We start from the raw sequence: 17,259 nt of genomic DNA, 5'->3' as shown, positions 1-17,259 counted from the left end.
TGCCACCACTCCAGCCTCTGCTGTAGCTACTCTCCTGTAGCTTTGCAGCCATACCACCGTGTTATCCAGAGCACTGGGCAGGGCTCTTTATATAGAGTCAATAACAATGCATTTTCCACATGTGTGTAGGGAGCTAGCCAACCAGGGCCAGGTGAGAATCCTGGCCACAGGAACCTTCATTTTATCCACAGTATCCTATATATCATTTAAGTTTTATGGGTCCCACCCAAGGTTAGCTTCTGATTTTCTGCACCCAGATTTTGGAAACTTCATTTGTTCCCCCTGAGACAGCCCTGCTTCCCCTCAACTCTCAGAAACAAGTAATCTAAGCATCCTGAAGGTTTCATCTCCACCTCTTCAGTAACATCAACAGCCTAGTTCCTTTTCACTGTAATTGAGTTGAAATATATTTCCATTCACAGCTGGTCCTAATGTCTGTGTCAACAGGCATCGAATGGTTCCCTAAACCCCATTATGTTCTTCCCCATGTACTACTGCTGCTCCTACAGAGGGCTGGCGTGGCCCCTCTACTGAAGGCTCTGTGTAAAGATTCAGCTTCTTGCGAACAAGGCCGACCACCCTGACTGGCTCTATGCCAAAGAGAATATTCTTAAAATTAGATTGCATGGCTTGTCTGGGTGGTTTGGGAGTTTTGTTTTTGTTTTTAGAGTTTGGCTTTTCTTTCTTTTCCTAGATTTTTGAGGGATTCTGAATGACTCTAAGGAGCCAGGACTACCTGTTTACTCTCTTCTTACTGACAGTCCATGGTACTAGGAAAAGAACAGTTAAGGAGGATTTCTGACATCACCATTGCTATTTGTACTTAACATATTTATTGAGGCTAGTTTGCTAATAATGAAGATATTCCAGGAAAAAAAATCATCACATGGCTGGTGAGTTTTAAAAAGAATATTTATTCCCTGTCTCTTCAATTACATCCATATACATAGATAGCAATGACATCTTTGAATACAGTCACCGATTTTAATGCTACCTGGAAGCGGAAGTGGCGGGGGGTGGGAATGGTCAAGCGAGAATATTGTAGCTCTGTTTAGGCTTTAGTCTCAAAAGCTAATGTTTAGTCACTGGTAACTTCCATGATGGCTTTCTTTATCCTCTTGATCCACTAAAACTGAGTCTTATTTGCCTGGTGAAATTCTTCAAGATGGTAATTTAATATGGGTCTGGGTCTCATGTGGTATGTACCACTAATAAGCTTCTTTTCACTCTCCTCTGCATCTACCATTAACTAGAGGATATTGGCCTTCTTGGTTGAACACACTGATGATTCATATCTGTGGGTGGGGCTGAATAGACATATGATGAATATTCTTTTCCACTTTAGATCACAGAAATGACTTAAAAAAAAAATTCATGGTCGGAATACATGCCGGCTTAGTTGCTAATTGATTTCAATCATGGCCCAATTCCTTCCATCCTGTTTCACTGCCCCTTACAATGTGACTTTGCAGCTCCTCCCACCAAAAATTGGAGTCTATTTCCCCACCCTTTGAATTTAGACTGGCCTTTTTATATGCTTTGGCCACTAGAATGAAGCAGAAATAACAGTGTGCCGGTTCCAAGCCTAAGCCTCAAGTGTGTGCTTCTACTTTCTTTCTTGGAGCCTGCCATTGCTTTGCGAACGAGCCCAGGCTAACCTGCTGGAGGATGAGAGGTCATGTGAACTCAGCCAACTTAGATGAGGCCAGCCCAGCCCAGCCAGCCCACATACTGGCTGACCACAAATGCAAGAGCAGGCCCACCAAGGTCAGCTGGACCCAGCCTGGATTAGTAAAACAACTCAGCCAATTTACAGCCTCATGAGCAAGAGCAAATGGTACCTATTTTAAGCCATTAAGTTGTAAGGTGACTTATTATGAAGCAACAGGTAACTAATACACAGATAACCAATTCCCCCTTTTTTTTTCTGAATGCCAGGAAGCTCAGAGTCAAATGTGAAGGCCAATCACAGAAGCTATGCTCATTCATTTATTCATGTTTATTACACTCTTTAGGGCTAACATATATGCAATCTCCTTTGACTTGTTAGTGAATTTTTTAAATTTAATATCCTATTGTTTGCCATGTTGCTTCTAAATCAATTCAGTCCCCTGTTTTAAATATTCAGGTGGTTTTTACTTACCGTCAGATTAGATGAGATTCTAGAGCAGGACTGGCAAATGTTTTCTGCAAAGAACCAGCTAGTAAATATTTCAGGCTTTTCAGGCCATACCGTCTCTCTCACAAATACTCAGCTCTGCTGTTGTAGTGCTAAAGCAGTTCTAGACTACATGTAAACAAACGGACACGGCTGTGTTCCAAAAAAACTTAATTACAAAAATCAGCAGTGGATAGGATTTGGCCCTCAGACCATAGTTTGCTAACCCTTGATCTGGAGAGATCTATGTTACTATGCAAAAACATCTTCACCTGTGCTATGATCTTGTCAACTTTATTTGTAATTCATCTCAATTACTTAAAAAAAAACAGATAAATACAGTGTATTTACTTTCTCTATCGGGAGACAAGAGGGGGCTGACTATAAAGCACTGCTGTATAGAGACTAACACATTTGTACCAGGACAAGTACTGAGCAATGGTAAAATTCCCTAGCCACTTAGGCTGACTAGTTATTTAGTTAATGCTAAAGGCCAGAGTGAAACAAGCGATGTCTCATTTGTTTTGTTTCATTTTCCAGCCTCTAATCTCAAACACTCATTTAACAAATGCATGCTGTATGTCACAGTGAGGATGGGGCTCCAGTAGTACTTGCCTACGGAGCTCCCTGAATGTATTGTGCTATTTCACGCCTCTCTAGTTCTGCACACAATGTTCCTTCTGCCTGGAACACACTTAGCCCTCTTCTCTTCCTTGCTAACACCCACTCACTGATCAAAACTAAGCTCAATGATACTGCCTCTTGGAAGACTTCCCTGAGTGCACCTCCACCTACTCACCATCAACCTCCAGTCCACACACTCAGTCTCAGCATTTATTCTACTAAATTAATAATCAAAATAGCTGATGCTTATATGGTGCTAGGCACTTACTCTGTGGCAGGCTCTGTTAAATATAGTTCTTTGACTAAAATTGTCAGTATACATGCCCATTTCCCCAATCCAGTTATACATTCAAAAACATTGAGTACCTTTGTTGTGCTAGGCAAAAAGGATAAGTAAAACACAAGCCTATAGTATGGAGTGTAAGCCCACTGAGGACACATACTGTATGTCATTTGTCTTTACTTCTTAACACCTAGCAGTATCCATATCAGATACTTTAAATTAGGATTAGATGAATGAATGAATGAATGACAATAGCTAACAACTATACAGTACACAATATGTGCTAGGCAATGTTCTAAACTCTTGACATGTCTAAACTCATTCAATGCTCATAACAACTTTATGGGGAGCTGGCACAAATCCCACCATTTCAAATATGGGGAATTGAAGGCATAGCAAATTTTTAAGTAACTTGCCCAAAGTCACACAGGTAGTAAATGACAGAGCTGGTTCCAGAGTCCATGTTCATAAGCACTGTATGAAATGAAAGCTTCAATGACTCAGCATAAATCCATCACTTCTCCTAATAGCAATTCAAAGGATGCATCTCTGAAGATATGGTTGGTCCAGTGGTAACAGTTATGTGCTTGGGCATAGGAGTCAGAATTGTGTTCACATTTGTACTATGGTGGTCAGTGTAAGCAAGCAATGTTATAGGAGGTGTTGACAGTGCCTCCAAACTGTACCCTCACATTTACTCACAGAACATTATGGTTGAATTCTGAACTCCAAGCTGATTTCTCCCATTGCCCTCTTCTCTTGGAGCAGAAATGTATTAATGCTTAAGGAATGACTAGCACAGCTCTGCCAGTATATGACTGCTGTTTTGACTGTTCCTCAGTGGCAAGCAGGATTAAACAACAGATCTGCCCTCCACGCTGGCCTACTCAAATGGATACTTAAGCAAATTAGCATTTTGAAGATGACTACACAGGCATGTCCATAATGCTGGTGAACCCGGCTGGCCATGTGCATTTTTTTAAAGGATTGCTACCAGTCACTCACTGATGGCTTTGGAAGTCCTCATGGGCCTCACAGGCAATACACACTCAGTGGGGAAGACAGAGACAGGAAGAGACAGTGACTGGCCTGCAGCTATCTCTGAGGACAGGTTTGCTTTGCTGAAAAAGAAAGAACGAATAGTTCTAATAGAATTTGGCATCTGAAACAAAAATGGGTTTGGAAAGTTTTAGGTTTGCGCATTAGGACATCAGAAAATAAAAGTGATTACAGAGTTCACAGTCCTTCTGAGTGTAGAACAAATGTGCTCATTCTTCTGCCTCTAGGCAGTTTTCTTGAAAAAAAATTGACCTTTCCCTGTTACCCACTTTGTAAATAGGAGGTTGTGAAGAGGTAATTTGCTTGGTAGCCTCCACTGATGGCCTAGAGGATCTAACAAAGATGTGCCAGGGCCAGAACTAGCTCCCACAAGCTTCCGGTGCTCCATCAGAGTCACAACAGAGGCTAATAAGAATTCAACGATTTAAGAATCAGGTCTTAAAAGGAACCAGGTGTCATTGCAGAGCTGTGCAAAATTGTACCGGCAAGTACATGATGAGGTGTGAGAAGATACTGTCTTCTTCCTCCTCTACAGGATTTCATCCTGGTCAATAATTAACTGTGAGACTTATTCAGGAAAGCATGGATTGCTTGGCTAGAAGACTTCAGAAACATTCAGTTGACCATATTCTTGGACACCAGCAAGCACATTTTTCAAGGCTTGGGTAGAATTATAATACCTTATTTTCCAATTAAAGTGATCCAAATGATATTGTATTTATAGCCCATTTCATACAGTGTAATACTTAATAATTCTCTGCCTGTTTCATTATGTAAAAAATCAAGTATGTATTAGAATACAGAAATATATAATCCTTGCCTAGGGTACAAAGCAAGGGTTTCCCATCTACACAATAAGCTCACTGAAGGCAGGGATCATGTCTTTTCTTTTGAGTCTTCCACAGGACCAAACAGAATGGAAGAGCACAATACTGGGTGGCCAATAGGGAGTGACCACGGACAGTGTCTGGAGACCTGGGTGGTTTCTGTGCTCCCTGCCCCACTCAGCTGTGTATAAGACCTTCAGGAAACACTTAAGTCTCTGAGATGCAATTTCCTCATCTTGAGATTGCCCTGCTTACCTTACTGGTTTGTTGGGAGGATCGAATAAGATAACATATGTTAAAGTATTTTGTAATCCAAAATTTGCTAGCACTAAAATGTCAGAAATCATCAGAAGAGGCACTTAGTAAATATCTGATTAATTTTTAATGATCAGGTATTGTCTTCCCTTCCCTCCTACACTCAGTTTCTTTAGGGGTTTTCTTTCTCAGGATTTAGTTTTATCTGAGTTGCAAAACCACCCCACAGCTTCCTAAAGTGTGTGAGATCTCCCCTAGGGCATTTCATCACACAGTTATCTTAAAATTTGATTGAAATCTAAGCCAAACCAACCAAAAAAGTCTCAAGCATGCCATGGTCACATCTCTCTCACATCCAGGGCTCTTCAAGATCAATGCATTTATAACTCCCTAGAATTTCAGAGCCTTCTTTGTGCTGTCTGCCCACTCAGATTGTACCCTAGGCAAGGATTGTGGATATGTCTATATTCTAGCACATACTTGATACATGAGAGTGGCAGATCATTGCTCTATGTAAGCCCAGGCCAGCTGAGAAGAAAATGAAAAACATGGCATCTTATATAAGAAATTTTACAAAGATGACACTATGAAACAGACTTTTAAATGATTCATTTATTTATAGTCTTCATTTTCTATTCTTAGCAAAGAAGACAATATCTCTGTAGTAATAGAATTCTGTATAATACATTAGAAAAAATCTTCTTTCAAACATGGTTATTCCTCAAATGCTGGTGAAGATATAAAATTTAGTCACCAGGTTTCTTCTCACTTAACTGGAGGAAAAAAATGGAAACACTAAGACATAAAATAAGTTGTATATTCTAGGGATTATTTTAGATTTCTAATACTCCACCTAATATTCTGAGTCCAAATAACATGAGAGTAAAAATAACTAGAGAATTAATGACTTGTTTCTGAAACTTACCAGAAATTTTCATCTTACTGAAATTTTTCAATTAATTCATGGAAGCTATATGAGCCTATTTTTTCCAAGTTCAATCATATTTTCAACTGCATGACTTTCATACAGGGTTGAAGCATTTAGTCTACATATTAAATCCAGACCAGTTTTTTTTTCTTTTTTTGGTATCATTAATCTACAATTACATGAAGAACATTATGTTTACTAGGCTCCCCCCTTCACCAAGTCCCCCCCACATACCCCTTCACAGTCACTGTCCATCTGCGTAGTAAGATGCTGTAAAATCCCAGACCAGTTTTGAACTCCACTGGTAAATATTCTTATGGGGCATTAAAAAAGGAATCTCTTTTTCAGAATTAACCACTCCAGAACAGTGTCCTGAAACCTCATTTATTTTCTTTTTAATACTTTTTTACTAAGGAAATTTTCAAACATACCCAAAGGTATAAAGAATAGTAAAAAATGAACCCAACTTCCATCCTTATGAACCTATCATCCAGCATCAAAATATGGCCAATCTTACAAAGTCAATATTAGTAGCCAGTAAAATTAAATTCATGCTATAGGCCAATATATTTTAATGTTCAAATCTGACAACATGTTTATATTACATATATATGTTCCTAAAATAATTTTATTTTCATCAGATACTTTTTCACTCTCAATCTCTCTCACTTCTCCAGGGGCTGAAATGAGGCCAACCTCTTTCACAATCAATACTAAAGGAAAAATACTTAAGAAGAGGAGGAAGTGGTGAATTTTAAATGTATTAATTTATTTATTTTCTTCCTATGACACCATGTCTTGCTCTCTTTGCCTAAAACGTTGTAGGAAAATAGTAGTAATGGGAAGGGAAGCACTTCCAACAACAGAACTGATCCTTTGTCCTTTTGCCCAAACAATATGTAGCTAGTGGCAGAATGACGGCATCACTCCATTCTTGATACTAAAGGGAGAGAGGGACAAATATCACAGCCCAAATGTTTGTCACCAAGGATAAATATTACAAACCCAAATGTTTCAAGGTGAAGTTTCTTACATATAATAGGTTACTTATTTATTTGATTTATTATATCCATAAGAATTTATGTGGAGTACAAATTGTTTTCTGTATAGAATTACTATTTTAAGATTTACCAAAATATATACCACTTTGTAGCCAAATCATAGGGAATCTACAATATAATAATTTTTTTAAAAGAAGCAAATTAAAATGATGAAGTTGGGTAGAGTTATATGGCTTTAACCAAACTTTGGTTTCTTCTTTTATATTGTTTCCAGTGGCAAAAACAGCCAAATTCCCACCTAGATGGTAACACTTGTACCATTTTCCTTAATTTTAGGATCCTTGATTGCTCTTGGGAACAAGTATACTGCTGTGGCATGAAGTGCAAGGTATAATTTGGAGCCAGACTAGAGAAAAAAGCTCCCTTCAGAAGTAATATATTCATGTAAACATAAAAGTTTCAAAAAAGGCTTAATAATGTCACCAAGTAATCTAAAGCTTAATTTCATATGCAAGTTCCTTACAGAACTATAACGAACTTGGTAAAACTGAAGCTTTCCATGGAAAAAGGTTTAAAAACTTCCTTTAAAACAAATGCAATGGAGATAGCAAGTCGCAAAATGTACTGCATTGTTACTCATTATCATTATTTGCTTTATCACCCATGATAAGTTGTTTTGCATTCAGTAAAGAGTTCGAGAAATGTAAGGATAAGTACTTATCATAATTCATTCCCATGTGGACTTTTAGAGTCTAGGATAGTAGCTTTCCTTTTTCCTACTATAGTTAAACTCTGAAAGGAATCTAGGAAGTGCTATACACAGGAGTGGCACTTAGTCAAAACAGGCTCATTTCCAGTTCTGCTTAAGACAGTTGGTTGCTGACTACATGTGATGTTGAAGAGGGTGAGAAAAATTAATTTCCTTAATGATTATGTGGTGCCAATTGCCTTACTTCACTATTGAAGAAATAAATTGCATTTTTTCCTCAGAATATTCACAATGAATCTCTGAGATATAGAGATATGGTTTTTCAGTCAGAAAAAAAACATGTATTTTTCAAAGAGAAGTAAACAGTTCCTAGAAAAACTGAACTTAGATGGAGAAAATAACGTCTAAAATAGGATCAAGCTAGTAAACCTAAGGAAAGGAGTTGGGGGAAGGAAACAACAATGAAGTATAACAAATAATAAAAATTAAAAGGAAAGAATAAAAACAAATACATCAGTTACCACTAAAATCTGAGTGAGTCAAATTTCCCCTTCAAAAGACAACCTTGCAAATTGGACTAAAAATCCAGAATTAAGCCCTGTATAAGAAACTAACTTCAAATAAAGTGACAAAGAAAGCTTGAATGGTTGGACAGATACATGTCAGGCAAATCCAAAAGCAGGAGTGGCAATATTAATATCAACTTCAAGGTCAAAACATTAAATAGGAACAAGAGGATGGAATGATTAAAGGCACTAGATTGCCAGAAGCCTATGCAATGCCCATTCCTCTTCACCCTTGCTAATAAAACTTCAGTTTAATTTGTCACAGCAATGTGATCAGATACAAACTAATTTTCCCATCCTTTTTTACAATTAAGAATGGGCATTAAGTTATCAGCAGAGGTTAGTGGGTGGGACCTGCTAAAGTCTAATTCAGCTGGAAGCTATTCCTTTTTGTTGCTTTCTTTTTTCTCCTTCCTGACTGGAATTTGTATGTGATGGCTGGAGCTGCAGGAGCCATTTTGCAACCATGACTCAGACAACAGACAGCACATATTAAAGGTAGCAGAACAGAAAGACAAATGGAGTTTCCATTCCAGTTGACCATGGAGCCACTATACCAGACCTGAACTTCTTACCATTAGGTATCTTTTATGTTGAGAAAAACACATTTCTATTTAAGTCACTATCATTTGCATATCATTTTGTATGCAGTCAGCTCAATTTCCTGCAATACAGACATAAATATGAAAAAATATAATAGATATTCTGCAGTAAAAAACTAGCACAAAAATTTAAAAACCAAAACCACTAGAAAGGCAAGCAGAATTTGATGAAATGACAACCATAGAGTAGTTTAATATGGCTCTTTCAGAATTCCTGTAAGTTTATTATACATGCATGAATATTATATGTGATTATATATAGTATAAATTATATATAGAATATATATATTATATATTTTTATAGTATATATAGTATATATTACATATAGTATAATATATACTATATATAGTATATATATATATATATATATACTATATATAGTAATATATAGTATAAAACCCATAAACTTATACCTTATGCAACTTATGCAATATTTTTGTATGTGTATGAAACATTTAAAAAGTCAATCATGTATTTACCATAAAGGATGAAAGCATATAATAGTTCAAGGTACAGAAGAAAGGCGCTGGAACCAGTCTGTTCTATAGCTTGCTGGCAGAGCAACCTTGGGCAAAATCCTTAACCTTACTACACTTTGCTTTTTTTATCTATTAAGTAGGGATCATAATAGCTAGAAATTTTATCTTTTATAATTCCTATTATCCTTCCCAGCCTAGCATTTTCCAGCTTGATTTGCCTTCACAAAGCTGCTAGTGCCACATGTAACTAACTTTAGGTAGAGGTGCCAGACCATCAGATGGCTGTCATTGTTTCACATAAGGAGGGTCAGCAGCAGGATAGAAGGTTGACATTTCTCCTATGGGCCTCAACTGAACAGTGAACACAACACTGTCTAGCACAGAATTCAAGTGCACCAAAAGAATATTAAATGGATGAATTGTTACTTGCAGGAAAAGAAACAGGCACCATGTTTCCAATTATTCTTCATTTTAGACAACAACTAGCTGTTTCCGTTGGCTGGCACAGTAGCTGAATGGGGTACACTATTGAGTAAACTCTGCTGAAGAAGGATGAATGTGGGCCAGTGAATTTTTTGACACAGTCCCAGCTTTATTTTTGCTTATTGCTGGCAAGCTAATACAAGGGACATTAGGAAACAATTGACAAAAACTTTGTGAATAAGACTAAAAGAACACGAAGTCTCCATAACCTAAAATATAAACTTTTTGTACCAACAAGGATCATTTGTGACATAGACAGAATCTCTAAATTTAGCTTTGGTTAGAAAAATAAAAAAACACATATAAACCTTTTTAAAAAAAACAAAACATTTTTAATCTCATAAAAGCAAAAAAAGTACGTTAAATATTTTTGAAGTGTTTTCATTACAAGAACCTTAATATATGAAAATATATGACTACTTTTGCATATTTTAATGTAAACTAAAAATATAAGATGTGATATCAATTGTAAACTTCAATGTTTATTTTTTAAATAAATTTAATAAACAATATTAGATATATAAAAACAAATATATATATATATATATATATAAGTTATATCACTGAACTTAGCAGGAAAGCAGAAATGAACTGAAGATAGTACATTCCCCAATTCACATTAGGTCACTAAACATTAATAAACTATCTGCTGTCAACTGGGAATGAATGGGGTATTTGTTCCTTTACTTCGAGGGATCTGTTATAGCATCAGCAGAGTGATACTTATTTTTTTTCCTATTTTTGTATCTCAAACATGTTGATATATGAATAAATAAACTGAATGGTTCTTTTTTTTTTTTTTTGCCCAAAGTATTTTCTAACTCTCTAGCTGTTCCTAATTTCTCTCAGCATTATTTTAGAGTATCAATTCTTCACCAATCCGAACTCATTCCTCTGTTTATAAAGTGTTTAGCGATTACAAAATCAGCTCCCATCTTTCTGCTTAGAATGACCTTCTCACTAATTTCTGCACTCATAAATTTCCTTTCTCAGAAGCGTCTGTTTAAGCTGTTGTCATTCACACAAGCTCCATATTCTTTCCATGTGTAAGAAAACACCAAACTCCGGAAGAAGTGTTTCCTGACTATGGGGTTTCAGATTTAACTACAATTCAAACTTGCTGTCCAAGTGAAGATGCATATAGGGTGCCCATTTTTCAGGGAGGAAGGCAAACAGGATGAGAGACAGAGAGAGAAAGTGAAACGGAGAGGAGAAAAGCAGAGAACAGACTTCCCCTGTCGGTAACACTTCTATAACATTGTTGATTAACACAATGCTTTCAGGACTACATGAATTTTTAAAAATTCAATTTAGCAGTTAGTAGTACAGATTTACTGGATTGAACTGATAAAAATCACTGTTAAGAACTATATTAAAATGATCAGAAGATTTTTTTTCTGGTCTAGAAGATTTTTTAAAGGATCATTCTTACATTCCATAAATTATGTTCCTAAAATTTGTATGAGTCTGTCTAATCACATAAGGAACAGGATTATCTTGCATTCCTGCCTTCTCTGAACACATGGAGGTCAGATGCCTCATGCTGCCCTTATCCTTATGATGAGAAGAGATGCCACAAAGTAATTATAAAGGAAAAAGAAGGATTAAGAATAGAAAAGGGGCTCTGAGGGAAGGGCAATATATGAAATCAGGAATCTTTCTTTCTACATGATTTGTAAAGCTTTTTTGAATCTTTCTTGTTCCTTGTTATTTTTTTTTTCCCTTCACTAGTCAGGGAACTCAGTTTTGCCTATTAAGAATTCTGTCTGCTACTCTAAAAAAGGTCAAAATAGGGTAGTGCTGGTGAATGGAAAGATGAGACTTAACAGTCTTTAAACAGTTTGAAGGAGGAAAGTGAAAACTGAAAGCTAAATTTAATAGTCAGTTTCTTCGTCAAACATCACTTCTGGTTGTAAGATAATTTGCAGTAGGTGAAGATCACGTGTTTATAAATGTAACTCACATCATCACTCTGACACTCTGATGTGTCCCTCCTCTCCTCGTTGGTCGATATCCCACCAGAATCCAATCATTTAAAATGAGTCACAATGCATGACTCAATATTCAACTAGCTACAGTATTTTTCCTCATATTAGATTCAATGTTTCCTTCAAGATTGCCTTGTAGGAGTGTTACTTCCTCAATCCCAGGTAGGTACAGATTTTTGTTACACTATGTCTGTTATATGAATATGTGTGTGTGAATAAAATACAATATGAATGTGTACACACACAGTGTGTGAACAGTGCTAGATATAAACACAAATTATTTGCCAATTCACGAAGAAAGGACAAATTAAAACAAATACCATATTACAGAATACATCTGATTTTCATTTTTAAAAGAAGTAATTTTTACTCAAATTTTACAAATTTTATTCAGTCATTTCTCATATGCCAAGGTTTGAAATCTCCCTCATATATTTGAATTATTCATCATAGATGTCAAACATTACACAAAGATTTATGATGACATTAATATTGTGGTTCAGGTATTAATCAACTGGATTAATTGTGGCTGCTCCCCAATTGCACTTGACAGCATTTTTATTTTTCAGTCGTTCCTGGAAAGTCTTAACAGGTTTGCATAAGTTAGAGCCTTTCTTGCTGCAGTTACTATAGGAGACACTTCCATGGCTTTTCATGGTGCACAAGATAGGTAGATTTGAATTCATTCCATCTAACTTTGCTGGGTCTTCAAGTGTGCTCACTAATAAATCAACCCTTTTTCAGCTAGATTAATCAACCCCAAAGCAAATCCTTCGAAGGCTCTACATTGCTTCTATTCAAAAGGACTCACACTCCTGAGTCTTGCATTCATAGCCTTTCTCCACTGGCCCCAATCTATATAACTATTGCATCCCTTCTGTGCTGGTCATACCTACTCACTGTTCCCCAAACACACCCTGTACATTTCCGCTTTGTGCATTGATTTCAAGCTGTTCTTCCACCTGGAGTATCTTCTTTTTGCTCTACAAACCCAAGATCTACTCATTCTTTTTGTAAATTTTATATCTTCTAGTTACACAAAATAATGCATGACTACATTCTCTTTGGAAAACTATTTAAACAATACGGAAGTACATGTACAGTAAAAACCGAAAGTCCTTATGAATTCTAGTCATTCCCTCTCCTCCCCACTGCCTACTGATGGCACTCCCCTACTCCCAATTTGCTAGGTACTCTTCCCAATTTCCTTCCAAATCCTCCCTTTCTGCATTTCATATATATATAGTTTTTATTAATTTCATTCTCAGGCAAGTGGGGTTAAACTATACACTCTGTTCTGTAGCTAGCTTTCTTCCTCTTCAAGGCCTATATTAAATTTCCTCTCTCCTTTCACTCCCTTCTTTACTTTAGCATTCTCCTTCCACCCTCCTCCCCCAATACCCTGCCTTGAATTTCTAACTCTTGATATCTGTGGCACTCTATTTATTGGCTTCTGATCTATCTCTTTATGATGTTAGGTTGAACTTTTTTATGTGTGAGTATCACTGGAATGTAAATTCTTTGAGGGCAAGAAATTTATATTTTGCAGTGTTTAGAACTACATTATGCACAAAGTAGGTATTCAAAACTGTTTTACTGAGTTTCAGGTTCACAATTTCCTGATCTGAGGTGGGAAAGCTCTGCTTAAATAGAAAAATTAAAATGTATGTAGTGAAGTACTTTATAGTTTTCATGGCCCCTCCTAAGAATCCTCCCAATATTTTCTACATGGTAATTTGGAAGATGTCTACAAACCAACTGAGCAGTGGAGGAACTTTGTAAGAAGTCAAAGAGCCCAGGCAAAAATTTTCTTCTCTGACCTCTCAAGCCAAGGACAGCTCCACCAGTTGAATACCCTTAAGATAAAAACATTTTAAAGTGAAGGGAAGTTTACAGAGCAGACTGATGGGGGAAGAGTCGTGAGGGAAGCACAGACAATCCAAGGAAAACATATTCTCAGACCTTTTAGATCTACAACTTGAGTTCTCACTGACCCATTTCTTCAGTGGAATTAATAATTGGCATAACAGCCACAACAATTGAAAAAATGGTTCACTTTTTCTTTCAACATAAAAGCTGTGAAGTTGAACTTGACGTTACTTTTTCAAAATGTTATTTTCTCAGATCACAGAGAAGGTGAAACAGCTAATATATCTTGTTTTTTATTTTAAATGCTGTCTCTTGAGTAAGTTGCTTAATCTATGCCTCAGTCTCTTTATTTAGCTATAAAATGGAAATCACAGTAGTGTCCATTTTATTAGATTCTGAACATTACACTGAGATAATCAAGTGCAGTACTTAGCAAAGCCTGACTCACAGGAAGTACTCAAAAATATAACCTATGATGAGGATGATTGTATTATGGCTTCCCATATTTATGTTAAGAGCTGAAAGGGTTTTCTACAAGGATCTTTAGCCAAACAAGGCAGACAAGAAAGAAGCTGTTACAATGGTGAACATTATGAGTGATATTTTTGTGAAAATTCTATTTAATTCCTTAAATGTCATTATAACAAATTGCTTAGAATCTTTAACTGTTGCTTGAAACAAATTTGTTATTATATGGAAAAATCATTTTTTGTTATTAGAAATTTCCTCTGCAATAGTATTAGTCATAACTGGATTTCACATTATTTTTTGACCTCTTCTATGTCTTCTATTAATGGTCTCAATTCTTAAATCCAAATAACCAATTCAAAGGATCTAACTTAGTATCTAATAACTAAGGATTTTGTTTTAATAAAGAAGTTGCTTTTGGTCCCAAAGGAAAGTTTCTAAATCCTTCAACTGAGTCCACATCAAAACATAAAATTATTTTAGTAAATAATTACTTAAAATACTGCAGATATCAAAGATTCATATAGAAACACCAAAGACCCCGAATAGCCAAAGCAATCCTGAGGAAGAAGAATAAAGTTGGGGGGATCTCACTCCCCAACTTCAAGCTCTACTACAAAGCCATAGTAATCAAGACAATTTGGTACTGGCACAAGAGCAGAGCCACAGACCAGTGGAACAGATTAGAGACTCCAGACATTAACCCAAACATATATGGTCAATTAATATTTGATAAAGGAGCCACGGACATACAATGTCGAAATGACAGTCTCTTCAACAGATGGTGCTGGCAAAACTGGACAGCTACATGTAAGAGAATGAAACTGGATCACTGTCTAAACCCATACTCAAAAGTAAATTCGAAATGGATCAAAGACCTGAATGTAAGTCATGAAACCATAAAACTCTTAGAAAAAAACATAGGCAAAAATCTCTTGAACATAAACATTAGCGACTTCTTCATGAACATATGTCCCTGGGCAAGGAAAACAAAAGCAAAAATAAACAAGTGGGACTATATCAAGCTGAAAAGCTTCTGTACAGCAAAGGACACCATCAATAGAACAAAAAGGTACCCTACAGTATGGGAGAATATATTCATAAATGACAGATCTGATAAAGGCTTGACATCCAAAATATATAAAGAGCTCACGCACCTCAACAAACAAAAAGCAAATAATCCAATTAAAAAATGGGCAGAGAAACTGAACAGACAGTTCTCCAAAATAGAAATTCAGATGGCCAACAGACACATGAAAAGATGCTCCACATTGCTAGTTATCAGAGAAATGCAAATTAAAACCACAATGAGATATCACCTCACACCAGTAAGGATGGCCACCATCCAAAAGACAAACAACAACAAATGTTGGCAAAGTTGCGGAGAAAGGGGAACCCTCCTACACTGCTGGTGGGAATGTAAATTCGTTCAACCATTGTGGAAAGCAGTATGGAGGTTCCTCAAAATGCTCAAAATAGACTTACCATTTGACCCAGGAATTCCACTTCTAGGAATTTACCCTAAGAATGCAGCACTCAAGTTTGAAAAAGACAGATGCACCCCTATGTTTATCGCAGCACTATTTACAATAGCCAAGAAATGGAAGCGACCTAAGTGTCCATCAGTAGATGAATGGATAATGAAGATGTGGTACATATGCACAATGGAATATTATACAGCCATAAGAAGAAAACAAATCCTACAATTTGCAACAACATGGATGGAGCTAGAGGGTATTATGCTCAGTGAAATAAGCCATGCAGAGAAAGACAAATACCAAATGATTTCACTCATCTGTGGAGTATAAGAACAACAGAAAAACTGAAGGAACAAAACAGCAGCAGAATCACAGAACCCAAGAATGGACTAACAGTTACCAAAGGGAAAGAGACTGGGGAGAATGGGAGGGAAGGGAGGGATAACAGCAGGGAAGAAGAAAGGGGGTATTATGATTAGGATGTATAATGAGGGGGGTGGGGAAAGGGGAGGGCTGTGCAACACAGAGAAGACAAGTAGTGATTCTACAACACCTTGCTATGCTGATGGACAGTGACTGTAATGGGGTTGGTGGGGGGGACTTGGTGTAGGGGAGAGCCTAGTAAACATAATGTTCTTCAAAAAAAAATACTGCAGATAATTCAATTAGTTAAAGTACTTCAAATTGCCAATTTTAGGATGTCAAATAGTTATTGAGAGACTGTGGACATACACAGAAAAAATCCAAAGCAATGAGCTGTTCATTATGACTCAAAGACACTCGGCATCAAATTGAATGAGAATTTCACCTTGACTTATTCAGTTATTCAATTATTTACTTCACCTGGACATTGTCTGTATAATAAATCAATTGAATCAATGTTTTTTTTTAAGGCATCATTGATATACAATCTTCTGAAGGTTTCACATGAGCAACATTGTGGTTACTACATTCACCCATATTATCGAGTTCCTACCTACACCCCATTGCAGTTACTGTCCATCAGCGTAAGATGCTATAGAGTCAGTTCTTGTCTTTTCTGGGCTATACTGTCTTCCCCGTGAACCCCCTACATTATGTATGCTAATCATAATGCCCCTTAATGCCCTTCTCCTTCCCTCCCTACCCACTGTCCTCTACCCCTTCCATTTGGTAACCGCTAGGCCCTTCCTTCTTGGAGTCTGTGAGTCTGCTGCTGATTTGTTCCTTTAGTTTTGCTTTGTTGTTATAGTCCACAAATGAGTGCAATCTTTTGGGCTGGAAAGACTCTCAAGACGGCAGCTTGAGTAGGGTGGAGAAAATCTCCTCCCCAAACCATATATATTTTGAAAATACAGCAAGTACAACTATTCCTAAAAGAGTGACCAGAAGATACAGTACACCAGCCAGGCTACATCTACATCTGTGAGAACTCAACATCTCATGAAAAGGGTAAGATACAAAGCCGTGACCTGGTAGGAGCTGAGCACTCCCCCCATTCC

The 17,259-nt window shown here is 36.8% G+C and overlaps 1 protein-coding gene and 1 long non-coding RNA gene across 6 annotated transcripts in view; one reads left to right on the top strand and one right to left on the bottom strand.

Moving 5' to 3' along the window:
- LOC118924335 (uncharacterized) overlaps positions 1-6,924 on the top strand; it is a 108,742-nt gene extending 101,818 nt beyond the window's left edge. For 2 of the 5 annotated variants that reach the window (XR_008998554.1, XR_008998555.1), the window contains 3 exons: positions 695-893; positions 4,660-4,789; positions 6,812-6,924. This is a non-coding gene — a long non-coding RNA (uncharacterized LOC118924335). The remainder of the gene's footprint in view (positions 1-694; positions 894-4,659; positions 4,790-6,811) is intronic. The other 3 variants (XR_008998552.1, XR_008998551.1, XR_008998553.1) reach the window with 2 other exon arrangements.
- The window catches only part of MKLN1 (muskelin 1), a 390,326-nt gene that overhangs the window by 314,608 nt on the left and 58,459 nt on the right, over positions 1-17,259 (bottom strand). The window lies entirely within an intron of this gene.

The sequence above is a fragment of the Manis pentadactyla genome, chromosome 7 (assembly GCF_030020395.1).
Source record: "Manis pentadactyla isolate mManPen7 chromosome 7, mManPen7.hap1, whole genome shotgun sequence".
NCBI classification, from domain to species: Eukaryota; Metazoa; Chordata; class Mammalia; order Pholidota; family Manidae; genus Manis; species Manis pentadactyla.
Note: the sequence above shows the minus strand (reverse complement) of the source record. Positions and strands in the feature narration are given on the sequence as shown.